Source organism: Odocoileus virginianus, chromosome 30 (assembly GCF_023699985.2).
Source record: "Odocoileus virginianus isolate 20LAN1187 ecotype Illinois chromosome 30, Ovbor_1.2, whole genome shotgun sequence".
NCBI lineage: Eukaryota > Metazoa > Chordata > Mammalia > Artiodactyla > Cervidae > Odocoileus > Odocoileus virginianus.
The window spans coordinates 8,626,639-8,646,378 of record NC_069703.1 but is presented as its reverse complement, the minus strand read 5'-3'; positions in this window follow the sequence as shown (position 1 = coordinate 8,646,378).

Below are 19,740 nucleotides of genomic sequence, written 5' to 3'. Positions count from 1 at the left end.
CACTTACCATCAAGGCAAGGAGGTGTCTCTGAAGTGATGTCAATGTCAGTGGCATTATTGCTCATGGAGGTTAAGTTTAATTCATGGATTACTATAATTTGTTATATTTATTTATTTGGCTGCACAGGATCTTAGTTGCAGCACATGGGATCTAGTTTCCTGACCAGGGATTGAACGTGGGCACCTCCTATATTGGCAGCATAGCCTCTTAGCCACTGGACCACCAGAGAAGCCCCTTACTCCATGGATTATTGATGATTTTGAAAACAAAGGAAAACTTTGCCCTTATTTCAATTCCAAGAAAACAAATGAAAGAGACAATGCCTGCTCTTTTCAGAACCACCCTATTCCCTCTGAATCAATATTTGTTGGGTATAGCATGATCTAAAATTAACCATATGATACATAGCATGTATTCTGATGCATTTCTATCTTATGCTATTTGCTCCAGAGATAGAAAGCCTTTGAAGTAGGACAAGAAATACATAAAATTACTACAGAATTTTGGGCTTCCTTGGTGGCTCAATGGTAAAGAATCCTCCTGCAATGCAGGAGACACAGGTTCAAGCTCTGGGTCAAGAAGATTCCCTGGAGGAGGGCATGGCAACCCACTCCAGTATTTTTGCCTGGAGAATTCCATGGACAGAGGAGCCTGGTGGGCTACAATCCACGGAGTCACAAGGAGTCAGACATGACTGAGCATACACCACGCACTAGAGAACTTTAGATAATGATGTCTGAAGGAGGAGCAGCACCGAAACCTAAGAAAGAATAGTTTTATGGCATTCATTGTAGATGGTAATTTTCCAAGTGATGAAGTCAGTTTTAATCTAACTTAAATCTTGTTCTGCATAATTTTAGCAGAGTCTGTGCACGCACGCTAAGTTGCTTCAGTTGTGTCCAACTCTTTATGACCCTATGGACTGTAGCCTGCCAGGATCCCCAGTCCATGCAATTCTCCAGGCAAGATTACTGGAGTGGGTTACTCTTCTCCAGGGGATCTTCCCAACCCAGGGATCAAACTCGCAGCTGTTATGTCTCCTGCTTTGGCAGGTGGGTCTTTCTCACTTGTGCCACCTGGGAAGCCCCAGCAGAGCTGTAAAGACAAGGGATTCTGAATCTATGGCCTCAGATGAAAGCAAGAAAGCTGAAGAGCCTACCCATAGTGTCTCTCTATCCATGCAAGGAGACAGAGTAGACAACAACAACAACAGTAATAATAATATAAAGAACTATGTTTATATGCATATAACTGTTTATATGAAATGTGCCACGTGCTCTGTTATGTCCAGTTCTTTGCGACCCAAGAACTGTAGCCTGCCAGGCTCCTCTGTCCATGGGGTTTCCCAGGCAAGAATTCTGTACTGGATTGCCTTTACCTCCTCCAGGCGCCTGCCCAACCCAGGGATCAAACCTGCATCTCTCCCGTCTCCTGCATTGTAGGTAGGCTCTTTACCTGCTGAGTCATCCAGGAAGCCTCTTTGTATGAAACAATGCATGTTAATGCAAAACATATAAAATTAAATGTAAAATGATATATATTTAATATGCATAAAATATGTAAATAAAGCTAATATATTTTTTTTCACATTTACTTATGTGGATTATTTGCTATATATTTATATAATGTTTTCAGTTCAGTTCATATTAATTCACTTAATCCTCTTAACCATCCTATTAGATGGGGGCTACTAATCCTCGCATTGCACAGATGAAGAAAACTGAGGCACAGAGTGGTAAAATACATGGTCATTTAGTTAGTCACTTAGTCATTTAGTTAGTAAGTGGCAGTGCTAGGATTTGGAGCCTGTGACTCCAGAATTCTCACGCCTAACCAAGCAGGTGAAGCCAGTCATGCCAAGGCCTGCCAAGCTTAACACTCAGAGGTCTGAACCAGCTTCCAGAATGCTGGATTCAGGCTGGGTTTCTGGGGAGTAACAGGGCAGGATCAACGATCAGTCTCCAGAGGTGACACCCAAGGGAGATGCTGGAATCAACTGGGTGGGGCAACAAAAGGGTCAGTCCAAATGTCCAGGCTCTGAAGCAGAATCCAGGATAGACTATAAAAAAGCAACTAAGGATACTGGACCAGAGTCAAGGGGTTCTAAAGGTAAGGTTGGAGGCTGTTCCTGTAGTGATTTCCAAGCTGCTGAGGCTTCCCAGATACCTTTTTCAGGGCCCCTGAGCCTCCTTAGTGGGTATGAAAGATGCTATTTGAACCTGATTAGCACCAACTGGTGGAGAAGGCAATGGCAACCCACTCCAGAACTCTTGCCTGGGAAATCCCATGGATGGAGGAGTCTGGTAGGCTGCAGTCCATGGGGTCGCTAAGAGTCGGACACGACTGAGCGACTTCACTTTCACTTTTCACTTTCATGCATTGGAGAAGGAAATGGCCACACACTCCAGTGCTCTTGCCTGGAGAATCCCAGGGACGGGGGAGCCTGGTGGGCCGCTGTCTCTGGGGTCGCACAGAGTCAGACACGACTGAAGTGACTTAGCAGCAGCACCACCACCACCACCAAGTGGGCCACAGGTGTCTTGGGAATCTGCTACCCATATTTCCTTCCTTTCCCTTCTCTCCATCCCTGACAGCACTGCGGGCATTCTTTACTGTCTGAGCCACAGAGCAGGACCACAACGAAGTTAGAAAAAATCAGTTATTCTTCCCTGCCATCTCTGTGGGCAAGGACTCCAGGACAAAGTCAGTGGGACTCTTGATACTGTCAGGGACAGACAGAAAAGAAAGGAAGGAAATACGGCTTACTGGGGCTTCACAGGTAGCACAGTGGTTAATAATCCTCCTGTCAATGCAGGGGACACAAAAGACACAGGTTTGATTCCTGGGTTGGGAAGATCCCCTGGAAAAGGAAATGGCAACCCGCTCCAGTAATCCTCCCTGGAGAATTCCATGGACAGAGAAGCCTGACAGGCTACAATCCATGGGGTCACACAGAGTTGGATAGAAATGAGCGACTAACACTTTCACTTTCTTTTCCAACCTAGTTGTGGCCTTGCTCTGAAACTAAGATTGGAGAGACTTTAGTTCATTTGATAAAAGCTGCTACAAATTCTAGAGGTCAGCTGCAGTTGCGCAGAGGAAAATGGGGGTGGGGGGATCTATAAGGAACATTTACTGAGTAGCCGGGGATTCCCAGGTGGCTCAGTGGTAAAGAATCCGTCTGCCAATACAGGAGATGCAGGAGACATGAGTTCAGTCCCTAGACTGAGAAGATCCCCTGGAGAAGCAAGTAGTAACCCACTCCAGTATTCTTGCCTGGAGAATCTCCTGGACAGAGGAGGCTGGCAGACTATAATCCGTGGAGTCACAGAGAGTCGGACATGACTGAACATGTGCACAAATAGTGAGTAGGTATTCAGTTGGCCAAAAGGTTCATTGGGTTTTTGCATAAAGTCTTATGGAAAATCACCAAATGAATCTTTTAGCCAATCCAATGCTATGTGCTAGACACTGTGTGCCACATGAATTCTCTCACAATTATTCTCTAAAGTATATCTCATTATTATTCCCATTTTCCAGATGAGGAAACTGAGATTTAGAAAGATTAAATAAGTAGTCCAGGATCACACAGCTGATAAGTGATAGAGTCAGGTCAAACACAGACAACCAAATTCTGAATTCTATATTCTTAATTACCGCAATACGCTCACATGCTGGTCTTCATTTATCTGGCCAGAGATTACTGGTAACATGAATGTTTAGCCTCAGATTTTGGTGGAAGAAAGACACTTAGGTCCTTGATGTAGTTCCCAAATATCTGAATGCAAAAGAGTTTTCCTATAAAATTGAGATGCAATGTTTCTATCTCAAAGGGAGAAAAGTTACCCAAACTATGGTTGGATTCTGCTTGAGTTCAACTGAATATACATGTTTTTGTTTGATAGGAATCTGTTTGTTTTTTCCCAACCAAAAGACCTGTTTTAAGACTCTTGGTTGAAACTGAGCTTGAAGCAAAGTAGGCACTGCATCAACGATGTAGACATTACTCATATCAAAGACCCCTCCAAGGGATCCTTCCCTCACCTCCTCATCTCAAAAATCTCAGTTCAGAAAATAATTACTTGTGGTTTTAATTATTCAGAACTACTTTTCAAGTGCCTGGAAAACAAACTGGGCAGAAATTTCCATTCACCCCACAGGAAGCACTTTTGTTTGCTTTTACTTTTTTCACTTTTTCATTCCATGACTTAAGAGGGTTTTGATTTGTGTGTACAGATGCCTAGCATGCGGGTGGGAATGGAAAGTCTGTTACATTAAAGGTGCCGTGTTTATTATTACTTGCCTTGCAGGCACTGGGGTTGGGGAGACTATGTGCTTGCTTGTTTGAAGTTCTGCAGGTGAATACCTTTCTTCTCCTTTGCTTGAAACTTATTGAAAGCAACAATCACAGGTGTAAGAGAGCCCACACACCAAGGCCAGTGAATCCAAACAGTGGGGCTGAAAAGGACCCCCAAAGTGTCTCTGCTTCCTTTGAACTTGGCTTGCTCATCTGAAATAGAAAAGCATTGGAAGAGAAGAGTTCTTCCTAGTCAAAATGATTTCTCCTGGGTCCCAGTTGTTGGGCGACACCGTCATGCAGTCAGCCGGGAACCTGCATGTCAGCCCTCTCTGCTCCACTATTTCACCAACGAGTCCTGTTATTCTACTTTCTTGCTTTCTTCCACGTTGTTTTTCTTCATCTCTTGTCTCCAGCATCTCTCTCTGGATTGTTCTGTCCCACTCTTGCCCAGTTTCAATCAGTCTCCACACTATACCCAGAATAAGCCATCCTTGTAGAATGTAAATCTGATACAGCTGCTTTCCTGACTCGCTCTCCCCTAGCCTCCTGCCAGCCTCAGATAAGGCCCAGCCTCCTTACAAGACTCTTCACAGCAGGGTTCCAGCGCAGTGCCATCTCTTGCCACATGTCTTCTTTCTTCTTCCTGCACTCAGGGCTTCAGCCACACTGAATGACATATCATTCTCCAAGTTCCCCAGCAAACTCTTCCTCCAACCACCAGGAGCCTCTTCTTGCCCCCTCTTCCTTCGTCCCCACCCCAGCCTCCCTTCTGCCAAAATCCTACCATACTTCAAGTCTGCACTTACATGTCCATCAGTTTATCAAAGAAGCCTTTCCTGACCCACTTACTCCGTGGTTAGAGTCCATTGGGTGGTTTTTCTGCATCTTCCTAAATTCCCTCTGTATCCCTCATCCCAAGACTCATTACACCAGTGCAGTGGCTTCCCTGCTGGGCTGTGAGCAGCATCAGAGCAAGGACTGAAGATGCACTGTCTTCAGCCATGTCCTCATGGTCTCACACAGTGCCTGGAGCTGACTAGATGCTCCATAACTATTTGTTGAATGAGTGAGTGTTTGAAGAATCCTCGACTTTTGAAGAAACTATATTACCTCAGGAACCATCAGCAATATTGCTCTTAGAATGATTATCTGAGGGCAGAAAGTTATCAAGATGGGTTTGTATTTCACATTGAAATTAACTCAGTAATATAATAATTACTCATCTTGATTTATCTCTTTTAACTGGTCATTTGTCCATCCCTAATCATCAAATAAATAAACACTCCATTTTAACAGCAAAAGAATAGTTACTCATTTAAAAGTTACTAATTCATCCCTAAAGCCCTGAAAACTATTTTCAGTTAATGGTGAGAAAAATCAGTGTAAGATGTGACTATGAAAGTGAAAGTGAAAGTCACTCAGTCGTGTCCGACTCTTTGTGACCCCATAGACTATACAGTCCATGGAGTTCTCCAGGCTGGAATACTGGATTGGGTAGCCTTTCCCTTCTCCAGGGGATTTTTCCCAACCCAGGGATTGAACCCAGGTCTCCCCCATTGCAGGCGGATTCTTTACCAGCTGAGCCACAAGGGAAGCCTAAGATGTGACTATAATGTGATATAATCGATATTTTTAACCCACTTAGTCACTTTGGCCTCCATTCTGACAATGGTGCCATTGCCCCAAACATCACAAAGCACTTCTCTGGATCCCATTTCCTTCAGAATCTCCAGCATTCTATTTCTCTCAGTCCCACCTTTCACTCTTGAGTGGCCTTCTATAGCTCCTTCCCTTCTGTTTATAAGTGTACTAGAATTGCTTCAACCATTAACACATATGAGCACATCTCTTCTGACCCTACAGCCCCAGCCATTGACTTCTCGCTCTTCTTTCTTAGTAAAACGACCTCACTCAGTCTCTGTCCTTCACTCATTCCTAGATGTTCCTCAATCCACGATTTGTTGGTTTCTGTCTCTATCATGTCATTGGAACTGCTCTCCCTAAGCCTACCCATGACCTCCACATTGCCAGCTCCAAACAGCACTCTCTCTCCTTCCTTTCCCTGACCTCTCTGAATCATCTGAGGCTATGCTTACTTTGTGTTGATGTTACACTTACTCTATGTTGAAAACAGTACCACCTGGTCCTGATGGAATTATCAGAACTAAAAATATTCTGATATATTCTGTGTTGAATAAGGTCTAACTCTCAGAAGGAAACTTTTACCTTCCTAATTTCAAACAGGTCATCACAGCCTATCTGTGGTCTGCCTCAAAGTGACTGGTCAGATCATTGCTCCTTGCTTTTTAACGTCCATCTCTCAGACCCTTTTCTTCTGTGCCAGGGCTTCTAATTCCTCTCTCCTCCTCACTGTTGAAGTTAACAGTCCCCAGAATTTGAGCTTCATCCACTGCTGTCTTCATTCTAAATACTCCACCCAAGTGACCAAGCAGATAATGCCACTGTTAATTGAAAAATTAAGTGGGCTAACATACCAGCACCATTTTTCTTGTGTGACTTTTTTTCTTTGAGTGGCTTGACACAATAGAAATTTATTGGCTCCCAGTTCCAGAGGCTGAGAGTCTAAAATCACTGTGCCAGCAAGGCCACGCTCCCTCTGAGGCTCTGAGTAGAACCTTTCTTTGCCTCTTCCTAGCTTCTGGAAGTTGCCTGCATCCTTGGGTGTTCTTGACTCACCCCTGTCTCTGCCCCTTGTCCTCACATGGCTAGCATTGTTGAAAGGAGTATGTAGTCTTTCCTGAAAGACTGAAATTCAAAAGATTTGCAAGCTCATATGCTGTCAAGGAGGCAGGCAGATAAAAGAAATGAATGAAGTGGACCTGGTAGAAGGCAATAGGGAGTGCACACAGGAGGGGACGTGGGAGAAGCAGCCAATCAGATCCATGCTACACGGAAATACAACTCCAGTAGCCGTATCTGCTGCTCTTTTCCAAATATATGTACGAAACTCTAGTCTTTGTAGGAAACGTCCCAATTTTAAATTTTTGCAACTTATTCAAAAAATGTAAAATCCATTATGAGTGAGCACTCTGGGGGCGGGGTGAGGGGACAAACAATATATATCTGAAGATCCAGTTTGGTTTAACTTCTCCTCTAAAGGATAACACTCAGTTCGCACTACAAACCCAGGCATAACAAGTCAGAAGACTTGTTCTAGACCTGAATGCATCATTTAATAACCATGTGGCCCTGAGCAACAGGCCTAATCTCTGTGAACACAAGTTTACTAATTTATAACCTCAGAGGATTCTTGTGAGAAAAGGATAATGGATATAAAAGCTCTTAAGAACTGTTACATGATACCAAAAAAATCTAGTTATTATCATTTTTAAATTGCATAACTTTTTCATAAGTGTTTGGTATTCTTAAACTATATCATATTTCGACTCATCTTGAGTTCTTATACATAGGATCTGGATTGTTGACCCTCTTTCAAAAAAATAAATAGCATAATTGACCTTCTTTGAATGGCTAACTCAGAGTAAGATTTTAATAACTTCTTCCCAGTAATTGATATATTTTTAGAATATTAAAGTATAAGCTTATGAAATTCATTCCATTTCAAAACTGTTCTTTTTTCTTCTTCCTTTGTAAGCACCAGGGCTCCCCTGGAGGCTCAGCTGGTAAAGAATCCGCCTGCAATGTGGGAGACCTGGCTTCAGTCCCTGGGTTGGGAAGATAACCTGGAGAAGGGAAAGGCTACTGAATCCAGTATTCTGGTCTGGAGAATTCCACGGACTGTATAGTCCATGGGGTAGCAAAGAGTCGGACACGACTGAGCGACTTTCACTTTCACTTAAGGGCAAAGGTCACCTCTTCTCCAGTTTCTATTTAAAACCTAAATATCCTTCACCCAAGGGGCTCAGCTAAGCCAGAATGCAACATTGGAGCTTGATATTAATAGACATTACAAAGAAGTCGAATTATGTTAGTTTTCCTTGGTTGGGCTTCGTGTGAATGGATGACACCTACTGGTATAACTGAAAATTTGCTTTTTCTTTTTAAGAACTAAAATAAATGTTCACCATTTAAGCCAAAATGAAGAAAAGAAATGAAAAGAAAACTATATCCATTAGAGTTCAACACTTTCAAAATGTAATTACCAGAAGTACAAGTCAAGGATTCCATAGAATCATGAGAAAATGTTTGATAGATTAAGTGAACAAAGCAAGATATATGTATTACAGGAGTACAAGGTTTATGTTTAAACTTTTATATAAAAATTTATAAAGAAAAAAATAGAAAGTATACATTAAAAGTTGAAAGGATAGGCACTAGAATGTTAATTTGCTTGTATTACAAATTATTAGTTTTCCTTTGTGTTTTTCTGCACTTTTGCAAATTTCTCCTATGACCATATATCATTCACATAACAGGAATAAACAAGCACAGTGTGTGTGTGTGTGTGTGTGTGTGTGTGTAATTGTTTCCTTCCTAAAAGTTTTATGAAATTACTTCATGCATGAGAAAACAGAATACCTAAGACAAAAAGGATGAAAGTGATTTAAAAGTTTATTAAAGAGCTTTAAATTTTGGCTAGGCAAGGCCTCCGATTTGTTTCTTTTTTAAAAATCCCAAGTGATTTTCCAAATGAAGCTGAGGGTCATTGTCAAATTTTTACAAGTTCTCCCTGTCTAACCTCCCTACCTCTCAAATTCCTTTAGAATTTCGACTTCATACATTATTGGGTATCCAGACTTCTACGTTCCTACTTCTGAGCTTGGGAGAATCCTATAGCATAGCAACTCAAATCTTTCATAAACAATTTTATTTTAAAAGTCAAAATAAAGTTTGACAGATATAAAACTAATCTCAAATTTTTATCGATATTCATCTTTATTTCTTAATTAACTATCTCATGTTTTGAGTAGACCTCGGTGACTATAAGAAATTAACTTGGAACAAGAGTTTTCCCCATTCTTAAGAGTTGAACTACTTGAGAAGAGGGGTAAAGATCTTGCAAAGGCTAGTTGGGTCAACAGAAAATTAAAAGAGCAACAATAATGAAGATAGGCAAATGGGTAGCTGTTTTGGACTCAGGATAAGTCAAGAAAAATCAGAGATGGCAAAAAATGTTTGATGGATAAGATAAAGTGAATACCTTGATGATTAAAGTAGGTAAAGGAGATGATAAGAGACAGAAAATATATTAATTCACATTTGTATGGTACAGTTTGCATGCAAGGTAAGTCACTTCACTTGTGTCTGACTCTCTGCCACCCCATGGACTGCAGCCCGCCAGGCTCCTCTGTCCATGGGATTCTCCAGGCAAGAATACGAGAGTGGGTTGCCCTGCCCTCCTCCAGGGGATCTTCCCGACCCAGGGATCGAACCTGTGTCTCTTATCGCTACTGCATTGGCAGCCAAGTTCTTTACCACTAGTGCCACCTGGGAAGCCCAATATTGATACCTACACAAGCTTTGTATGTTAAAAAGCAATGACTTGCTGAGAATAGTTATTATCATTCCCATGTTGTAGGAATGGAAACATGAGTCTCAGAGAAGTTAAATGCTTTGTCCAAATTCGCTAAGCCAGAGTCAAAACCCAACTCATATAAACTCGCTTCTAGCTTAGTGTTCTTGTAAGTGTTTAGAAAGAAAGAGAGAAACAAAAGTATAGGCCTTACAGAAGATTACTCTGGGATCTTCATTCTATTTCAGTCTCTCAGACTTTGTGTTTTCTGATGCCTAAAGAATGCAGTTATAAATAATCTTGGTCTCAGCCTCATCTCACGAGAGTTAGTTGCTCAGTCGTGTCCGACTCTTTGTGACCCTAGGGGCTTTAGCCTGCCAGACTCCTCTGTCCATGGAATTCTCCAGGCCAGAATACTGGAGTGAGGAGTCATTCCCTTCTCAGAGGATCTTCCTGACCCAGGAATCAAATCCAGATCTCCTGCATTGCAGGCAGATTCTTTACTGTCTGAGCCACCAGCCCCCTACAAACCCATTGGTTATTTGCCAGATTATAGATTCACTGGCATGTCCAGACCTACTTGATGTTAGCTTCTCATAAGCAATTTGATATAAAAATAAAAGCAAAGTTTTGATGGGTAGTTATAAAGCCATAAAAATTAATTTTACATTTTATTATCAAAACTCCCAACTTAAATTACTAGAATTATGTCATGACAGTTACACTAGGTTTATTATCCAGACACTGTGAACCTAGCCTGAACCCTCCCCCAGCCAGAAGATGAGCAGTTTCCTCAAAAGGAACACTGAATCAAAATCTCCAGGAAACAGGGGTGAGGACTAGGAGGAAGTTGTCAGAGTGATACTGAAGTTCATCCAAAAAAGAAGAAATGTTTTCAGACTAGACCTGCCATAGATTTAAACATACTATTAAGCTATAACAATTAGATCATTTTATACTGGCACAGGTACAAAGGTGGACAATTCAGTGGAAAAGAGTACATATCCAGAACTAGGCACTTGTGAATATAAAAATTTAATACATATTTTAAAGCAGAAAAAAAGTGTTGAATGAAGAGACAAATTATAAATAATTCATAAAAGTTCTATTTTTATTCTTTTAAAAAACATTAACTTGAGCAAGACTATCTTAGCATGAGGAAAAGAAAACATATGTACAAAGTGTTAGAAGAAAAGACAGATACAGATGAGATTTTTTTTTTTATTTTAAAGAAAATTCATCTAAGACATGTACCTTTTTAAAATATGGTTCAAATGGCCAATTTTATGGGATTCGGGAAACTGGAACAAATAGAAAACTGAATAGACTTATAATCTTGGAAGAAAATGAAAATGAAACCAGGGGACTAGCCAGTACAAAAAGCTGAACCCCATCTGTTGTACAAGCAAGTTGTTCAATGACTTTTAAAAAGTAGATAATGCTCAAGCTCTGGACCACTAGAGGTAAAGACTGAAGATTTTCAGTTTATTTTGTGAAACTGAGATAATGCTGGTAACAAAATCAACTCAAAAAAGGTCCACAGACCAAAATTTATGAGTATAGATACACATGCTCCAAGCTAAATACTAAAAAATCTAACCCAGTGGTTTATTAAAGGAATAACTCACCAATTGGGATTTACTCCCTAAATGCAAGAATTTCTTAATATTAAGAAATCTAAATCTCATTAACTAAAAGGGGGGACATATACAATCATCCCAATAGATGCTGAAAAGAACTTCAATGGATTCATGTTTTTAAAAAGAAAAATATGTTAATATAGCAAAACTAGAAGGATGCTTCTTAGCCAGATGAAAAGTTTCTACCTCATATCATTAGACATTATCATCTTAATTACAAAAAAGCTGAAGGAATCCCCTAAAGTTTGGAGGAAAGCAATATGCCCATGGGTTTTTAATATTCAGTAAGACATTTGAAAGAAACAACTACTACATATTTTTTAGAAGAAGAGAAACAATCATCAGATATTTGTTCTGATATAATTGATTACTAAGAAAATCCAAGAGAACAAACTGTAAAGGTATTATGATTAATAAGAAAGTTTAGTAAGGCAGCCAAGAACAAAATGAACATAAGAAAAACATATAGCTTTCTATATGTTATGAGAAAAAAATGAATGCTTGAAAACTTAAAGGGAAAAATAACAGTAAGTACACACAGTCTATATCAAGAAAGCTATGAAACTTACTAAAACATAACAAACCATTTGAATAAATGGAACGGCACACAATCCTTCTGAATGGGAAGACTCAATGTGATAAAAATAGGAATTCCCTCCAAATTAATTTATTGTTGTTGTTCAGTCACTAAGTTGTGTCCAATTCTTTGTGACCCCATGGACTACAGCACACCAGGCTTCCCTGTCCCTTGCTATCCCCCAGAGTTTGCTCAAACTCATGTCCATTGAGTCGGTGATGCCATCCAACCATCTCATCCTCTGTCATCCCCTTCTCCTCCTGCCTTCAATCTTTCCCAGCATCAGGGTCTTTTCCAATTTGTCAGCTCTTTTACTAGTAAGCAAAGAGAAACGAGATACATGAAACCATGACATACTCTTTTGTCCTACCAAGTTTCAAAAAGTATTCAAATAATTTTTAAAAGATATTAATAATATGTTGAAGGTATTAAATAAAATCTAATGTTCAGTTTGGGTAAGAAAATGGGCACTTTTTCCACAGCTGGTGGAAGTGAGCATTGACACAACCTTCTGAAGGGCAATTTGATAATAAATATCAGATCTTAAAGTGCATCACACAGTCCCATGCTCAACCAGCATCTTTCCAGGAAGCCTCCTCTTCTGTTTTATGAGACCTTTCCCAACAGGTCAGGACCCTCAGTGAAGCTCCAGTACACTCCAGATCCATATGCAGATGTGCATCTACATTACAAATTAGTCTTCATAGCCATGTATCAATATAGTCAGCCAAATGATTGAATGAATTTTATTCTTTAATTATTTAGTGTTGGGTGGAAAAATCCTGCAGTAATGTGGCAGAATATATACCTACTTCATCTTTGAAAATCTGCTCTGGAAATAGCCTTGGAAACACATTTATGGCCTGAAAGAAAATAATAGCAAAACAAATAGAAAATGTAATAGAAACTATTCTTATGTATCCTTCCCAGACTGAGTGAATGAGGCTCTGGAATACAGTTAATGTAGCTTAAAGATTTATAGGAAACAAGAGCAATTTCTAAGCTCCAGTAGCCTTGTTGCTATTGTATTAAAAAAGAAAAACTAAAAATTATTTATTACATATTTCTCTGGATGGCCCATAACTGAATTTTGCATTATTTTACCAAATAAGTGATATTCTTTATAACTGATAGGTGGCATCTATTCTCAAGAAAAATGGGCCAGCTCGCAGCCTGTAAAGTATCTTATTTTTCTGCTAATAAACGTATTTTCAACGATGCTAATCTACCTGTGCCTGCAGTGCAACATGGAATTGAATCCATGCCACTTGATGATAAACAAGATGTGTAGAACTCAACATAAACAAATATGTTTGCCAGGAATTTCCATTATAAGTGACAGAAACCCAAACTGACTTAAGAAAATTGTGGCTTATACGAAAATTATAAGCCATAATGAAATTAAAACTAAGTTCAAGGGAACTTTAGGTACAGCTAGATCCAAGAATCTATCTTTGTTTGTATCCCCTTTCTGCTGTTTTCTGTGTTGGCTTCACTATGAAGCAGTTATTCGAAGGAACACTGAGCTTACAAACCTGTGTTTGTAAGCCTTGCAAACCTGATGGCTTATAAAGGGTGTATTATACTAGCAGAAGCCCTACATCTTATGCATGAGGCTGTTATGGAACAAAGAATGTTTTTGACATAATCCCTTCAGCAAATGAGATGCAGAGTTCTGTTTGGCTAAGCTTAAGCCACGTGCCTATTCATGGAGCCCAGGGGCAAGGTCAGCCCCACCCCCACCACATAAACTGAGAGCTGGGGAAAAGTGGCCCCTAAAGGCACATCACAGGGGCTTCCCTTGAGGCTCAGCTGGATAAGCATCCACCTGCAATGTGGGAGACCTGGGTTCGATCCCTGGGTTGGGAAGATGCCCCGGAGAAGGGAAAGGCTTCCCACTCCAGTATTCTGGCCTGGAGAATTCCATGGATAGTCCATGGGGTTGCAGAGTTGGACAGGACTGAGTGACTTTCACTTTCACTTTCAAAGGCAAATCAAGGTACTGTTAGCAGGAAAGAGGAAAAGGAATGTAGGTCAGACAAAAACAGCTGAAGTCTGCACAGACACAAACAGGAAAATTCTTCCTTCTCATCTTGATGCTGGGAATAAAGTAAATGCCCAAGACACTGTATGAAAACTCACTGTGGTAGGATATATGACAAAACTTTTAGACTAAATAATTGGCAGTGATTAAGAGAAGCTTTTTCTTAAGTCATTTCATCAGTCAAAATAGAGGAGAAAAATGGGGGTGTAGGATTAGCACTCATCCTTCGACTGTTCCAAGGCCTTGAATAGTTTGCCTCGTGTGTGTGCGTGCTTTAGTCGTGTCCAACTCTTTGCAGCTCTAGGGACTGTAGCCCACCAGGCTCTTTGTCCGTGGGATTCTCCAGGCAAGAACACTGGAGTGGGTTGCCGTGCCCTCCTCCAGGGGATCTTCCCAACCTAGGGATTGAACCCATGTCTCCTGCATTGCAGGCGGATTCTTTACCACTGAACCACCGGGGAAGTCCCAGTTACCTCATATGCAATAAGAAATAAAACATGTGGAGTGAGAAGGACCTTTTTCACCCTGCTCTGAGCTTTGGGAGGCTGACCCTACAGACCACATCAACTCCCTCAACCTCTGGCTTCCATTTGCTTGCAGCTGGGGGAAACAGGAGGGTGGGAGGAAAGTGAAGCTTAGTACTTATTCCCTAGACTACCTCCCTTCAAACCCATAGCTTCTGTTTGGGAGCCCTCCCACAGCTAGCCCTGGCTATCCTAGCTGGCTGGGTTCTGGAGAGCACTCCTTCCCCTTGACCTTCAGATCTGAAGGTGGCAATGGCTTCCTGCTGTTGCTTGCCCTGGGATATTTCTCCATCTCTAATGGTTTTCTTTATCCCTGCTTACACCTTCACAAATGGTCTCTTTATTAAACTTTCCTCAATTACTCTTGCTTGAGTTCATTGCCTATTTCCTTTGTGTGTCTATTGGGGGATTTGCAGGGGTGGGGTGGTGCCCCCATTGATCTGAAAACCAATTTTGTAAAGAGATGAATTTAGTAGGTGTCTCACTACCTATTGTTATTTCAGGGGTGAGACAAGGAAAAAAAAGTCTCACACACTCACCACACACACACGTGTTGATGTAATCATTGATGGGTGAATTTCCTTTAAGTGGAAACAAAGCCTTTCATTACACTATTCTGGAGATGACATACCAAGCAAATTGCTTTGAGTTAAAATTGCTTCATTATATCAGATTCTTTCTCCAGAGATAGCATAGCATTAAACGAAGGGAGATAGAACAGTGAGGCAGAAAGTCTGATTAGTGTAAACAAGAGGATGACAACATATTGGAGAAAGGACTCAGAAATAAAAAGGCTGTGGGTATACCAAAGATAGACTTTCTCAACTTGTAATTTAGAAAGCTAGCTCTAAAGCTAAGCATCTCTTCTCTATCAGCTAGAATAAATGAGGTTATCCACAGTTAGGAGCTGAATTGTGTCTCCCTTATAAATCATATGTTGAATTACTACCTCCCAACACCTTGGAACATGACTGTAATTGGAGACAGGGCTTTTAAAGAGGTAGTTAAGGAGAACTGAGGTCATACGGGTGGGCCTTAATCTGGTATAACCACCATCCTTATAAGAAGAGGAGATTAGAGCACAGAGTAAAGAACCTGTGAAGACACAGAGAAAAAAAAAAACCAGCCATGTATAAGCCAAGGAAAGACACCTGGAGCAGATTTCTCCTTCATAGCCTTCAGATCAATCCAATGCTGCCAACACCTTAATCTTACACTTCTAGCCTCCAGAACTGTGAGAAATTTCTATTGCTTAAGCCACTCAATCTATGGCACTTTGTTATGGCAGCCCGAGCAAACTAACACACTCACCTCCAAGACTCCTAAAGTAAAGACTTCTGGGGAAAAAAGTCTCCTCCATCAGACCAGAAAACCAAATCAATCCATTATGTTAGTATCATGAAGCTGCAACTTATATATATAAATCCTCAGGTGACTTAGCCATTTTCTTGTCTATCTGACCATCAATATATGCCATCAGATCCATCATTTGGGGCAACAGAATTGTCAGTGCATTTATTTGTCAGCTGTTTTGGGGAATTAGACTATGCCCATCCTACCAAATGTTGGGATAAACGTCCACTTCTAAGTGAGGACTTGGCATGCCAGGACTTTATGTGTTATCTCTTCTCCCACAATGATATTAGACAAAAATATTCTGGATAAATATGTGTGGAAATTCGACTGATGTGAAGAGTAAGAAATAAATGATTAAAATAAGGTAAGATCACCGTATTGCAGAGATCAGTTCCCTACCCAACCACTAGGTGTTGCTCCTCCAACAAAGGAATTTATAATGCCTTTTGTAAGACTGGGTCTCCTTGAGGCCATACTCTGACCTATCCCTACCCCATTACTTTCAGGATATGCTTGCTAAGAATTAGTAATCTATTTATCAGGTGGCTCAGCTGGTAAAGAATCCACCTGCAATGTGGGAGACCTGGGTTCAACCCCTGGGTTGGGAAGATCCCCTGGAGAAGGGAAAGGCTACCCACTTCAGTATTCTGGACTAGAGAATTCCATGGACTGTATAGTCCATGGGGTCGCAAAGAGTTGGACACGACTGAGTGACTTTCACTTACTTACTTAGCTGGGTTTGGGCCACTGCCCTACATGAACAACAAAAGTCTGAACAGTAATGGAGAGCAAAGCCGAGAAAGAGCCCCAGGCAATCACATTTTTTTTTTCTCTCCATAGGAATAAATACTGCCAGGATGCCCCCTGCTTCTATTGCAATTATTAAGAAGTAATAGAATTCTCTTTTGAAATGTGTGCTCAGAAACCCATCGCATTAGAAATGAATGTTAAAACATCAAATAGGTTTGGACTGAGGAAAAAACATACTCAAAGAAAATCAAAACCAAATTGCTGAAATTTTAGAGATCTCAGCATCAAAAATGGAATGTCATTTGTGACAGAAACCCTAATAATGGAGTCATTTGTCCTATACCGTCTATTTTAGTTTCAAGCTCCAGAGCTGTTCATTTTTATTTAGTAAGGTTTCCTCTTCTTAACAATAGTTTACATGAGTGAGTTTTTTTTTCCTTCCTTCCAAATATATAAAATTAGAATTTCTGTTGAATTCTTAAATGTGATGTTTATTATACCCTAGTGCCCAGGAATTTTTCCAGTGGAATAAAACTTGATTTCAAAACAGAAAAACTGGATTTCCTCCACAGACTCTTACTGGCTCCAAATTCTGGAGAAACAGTGCTTCATCCAGAGGGCCCAGGGCCTGGTACAAGGATGAAGAGCTGAGCTTCTGAATCTAGGCCTTCTGCCTTCAAACTCAAGCTTCCCACCTGAGGTGGGCTTCCCTGGAGGCTCAGACGGTAAAGAATCTTCTTGCAATACAGGAGACCTCAGTTCAATCCCTGGGTCAGGAAGATGCCCTGGAGAAGAGAATGGCTACCCATTTCAGTATTCTTGCCTGGAGAAGGAATCCCAGGGACAGAGGATCCTGGCAGGCTGCCGTCCATGGGGTCACAAAGAATCAGACACAACTGAGTGACTGACACGCATGTTCCCACCTTAGTAGCTGCAGGTTCACCAAGGCAAGTGCCTGAACTTCTGAATTCAACTTTCTCATCTGTAAAATGAAAATAATAATGATAATATCTGCCTTGTTAGTTTGTTCTGGTAATTAAATAAATTAACCCAAATAACCTATTTCCACCTAAAATGTTTTATTTGCTCAATTTTAGCTGCCGCTGGGGTTAAAGTCACAGAAACAGCTGGTGACTTCTCACCTATTCTCCACACTGCTTGCTTCAGCCTCCTATTTCAGTCAAATGGCCAACGGAAGGACCAAGGGTATCTGAATGACACGTACGGTGACCCCGTGGTTAGCTGGTAAACATATCAAGCTGTCTGTGGTCACAGCGGTGAGGTTTTGTGACACCAGCTTTCCTGGTGGGTTTTGTTTTGAAGATGCAGAGGTTGCTTAATTACCTCTAAAAAGAGCCACTTGAAACTTTCTCTTGCTTGACCTGTAAAATTTAGCCAAAACTAAAGCAATTCCCTTATTATGTGTGCTCCAAGCTGAATATAGAAAGACAACTAAGGTGAAATGTGAGAAAGGAGGAGAGGTGTGAAGAAAGCTAAGTGCAGAATTTGATGTTATTTTCAGGTCCAAGGTGGAAAGTTTTCTTATATTATCTCCTAGTGGGAAAAAGTCTCTTGAAGCTTCCCTCCCAATCAACCTCCATCCATAATGATAGAGGAGAAGGAAACAAAAATCACTTTTCCCCCAAATAGTTTCCAAGGTGGCTGTTCAGTTTGATATATTTAACTTCACGTTGGCAATGTTTTCCCTAAATATCCCCAGAATTTAATGAAAAAAAACCAATTCTTTAAGAACATCAATTATCCAAGCCAGATTCATTTTGATGTCCCATTTGTGCCTAAAATAGATAAAACAGTGTGCACCACGTCCTGGAAAACCCACCTGTCTTCCCCGGAATGTTTAAGAGCATCAGAAGCAATGTTTCCCTCTATGAAGCATAGTCCCTTCCATTTGGCCATAACTGGAACCCAGAAATGGTTAAAGTAACCTTAAAGGGATTGAAAACATCCAGGGAAGTTCTTGCGTGTATGTGCTTGGTCACTCTGTCCTATCCAGCTCTGTGCGACCCCATGGACTGTAGTCCACCAAGCTCCTCTGTCCATGGGGATTCTCCAGGCAAGAACACCAGAGTGGGTTGCCATTTCCTTCACCAGGAGATCTTCCCAGCCCAGGGATCGACCCCAGATCTCCCGTATTGCGGGTGGACTCTTTACCGTCTGAGCCACAAGGAAGCCACAGGTGAAGGTCCTCTTTTGGAGATATCAGACGAAGCTGAAAGCACAAGATGCCTGATGTAGCGCCCTGACTGGTCAGCTGGCAATACACGCCCGATCATAGGTGGGCAGTGATTGGAGGATGAGGACAGACAGAAGTTTGGAAGGAGATAAGAGAGGAAAATATGACAGGGAGCAGAGAAAGGGCTTGAGGGATAAGAAATAAAAAGGATGGGGAAGGGAGACACAACAGTCAGGGGAAGAGAGAACTGTGAGAAGGAAAGCAATGTTTCTAGGCCAAGACTTTAACAAGGAAACATTTATTGAGAACAATCCATTCCACCTCTGCAGGCTTAACTAGTTTCTTAAAGGCTTCAATAGAGGGCACCTCTGAAACGAAGCACTGGTCCCCAAATTTCAAACCTTCTTGTAGTCATCATTTGATTTTTGGTTTTGTTTTTGCTTTGGAGTTTTGTTTCTGCTTTCATTATTTCCCAGTGCCACTTGGACTGTAGTTACCTTGAAATTTATATTTTTACAATATTTGCCCTTTTGTTTGTATTTTTATTTAAAAGTTAAAGAAGTTTCGTATCAGTAATTAAATGGAAAGCTAGTATTATTTTCCGTAAATAAAAGGTGATGAGATAAATAAACTAGAAACAATGCATTAAATTCTAGCTAGAGAGTGGGACAGTTTGAGATTAGCAAATGTTAGGGAAGTGGTGAAGATATAAGGCTACTGAATGAGACTTGTCCTTTGATGTAATCAAAAAGAATGAAAGAGAATTGAAATGGGGAAAAAAATTATATTCTCACTTTGTGAGTCAATGTGATTTTATGTTATGTTCAAGTTCTAGCTGAACTCATTTTTTCTCATACTGTCCACAACTAGTGGTATCCATCACACACTTTGAAAAGCTTACAAAATGCTGTATTTTGTTT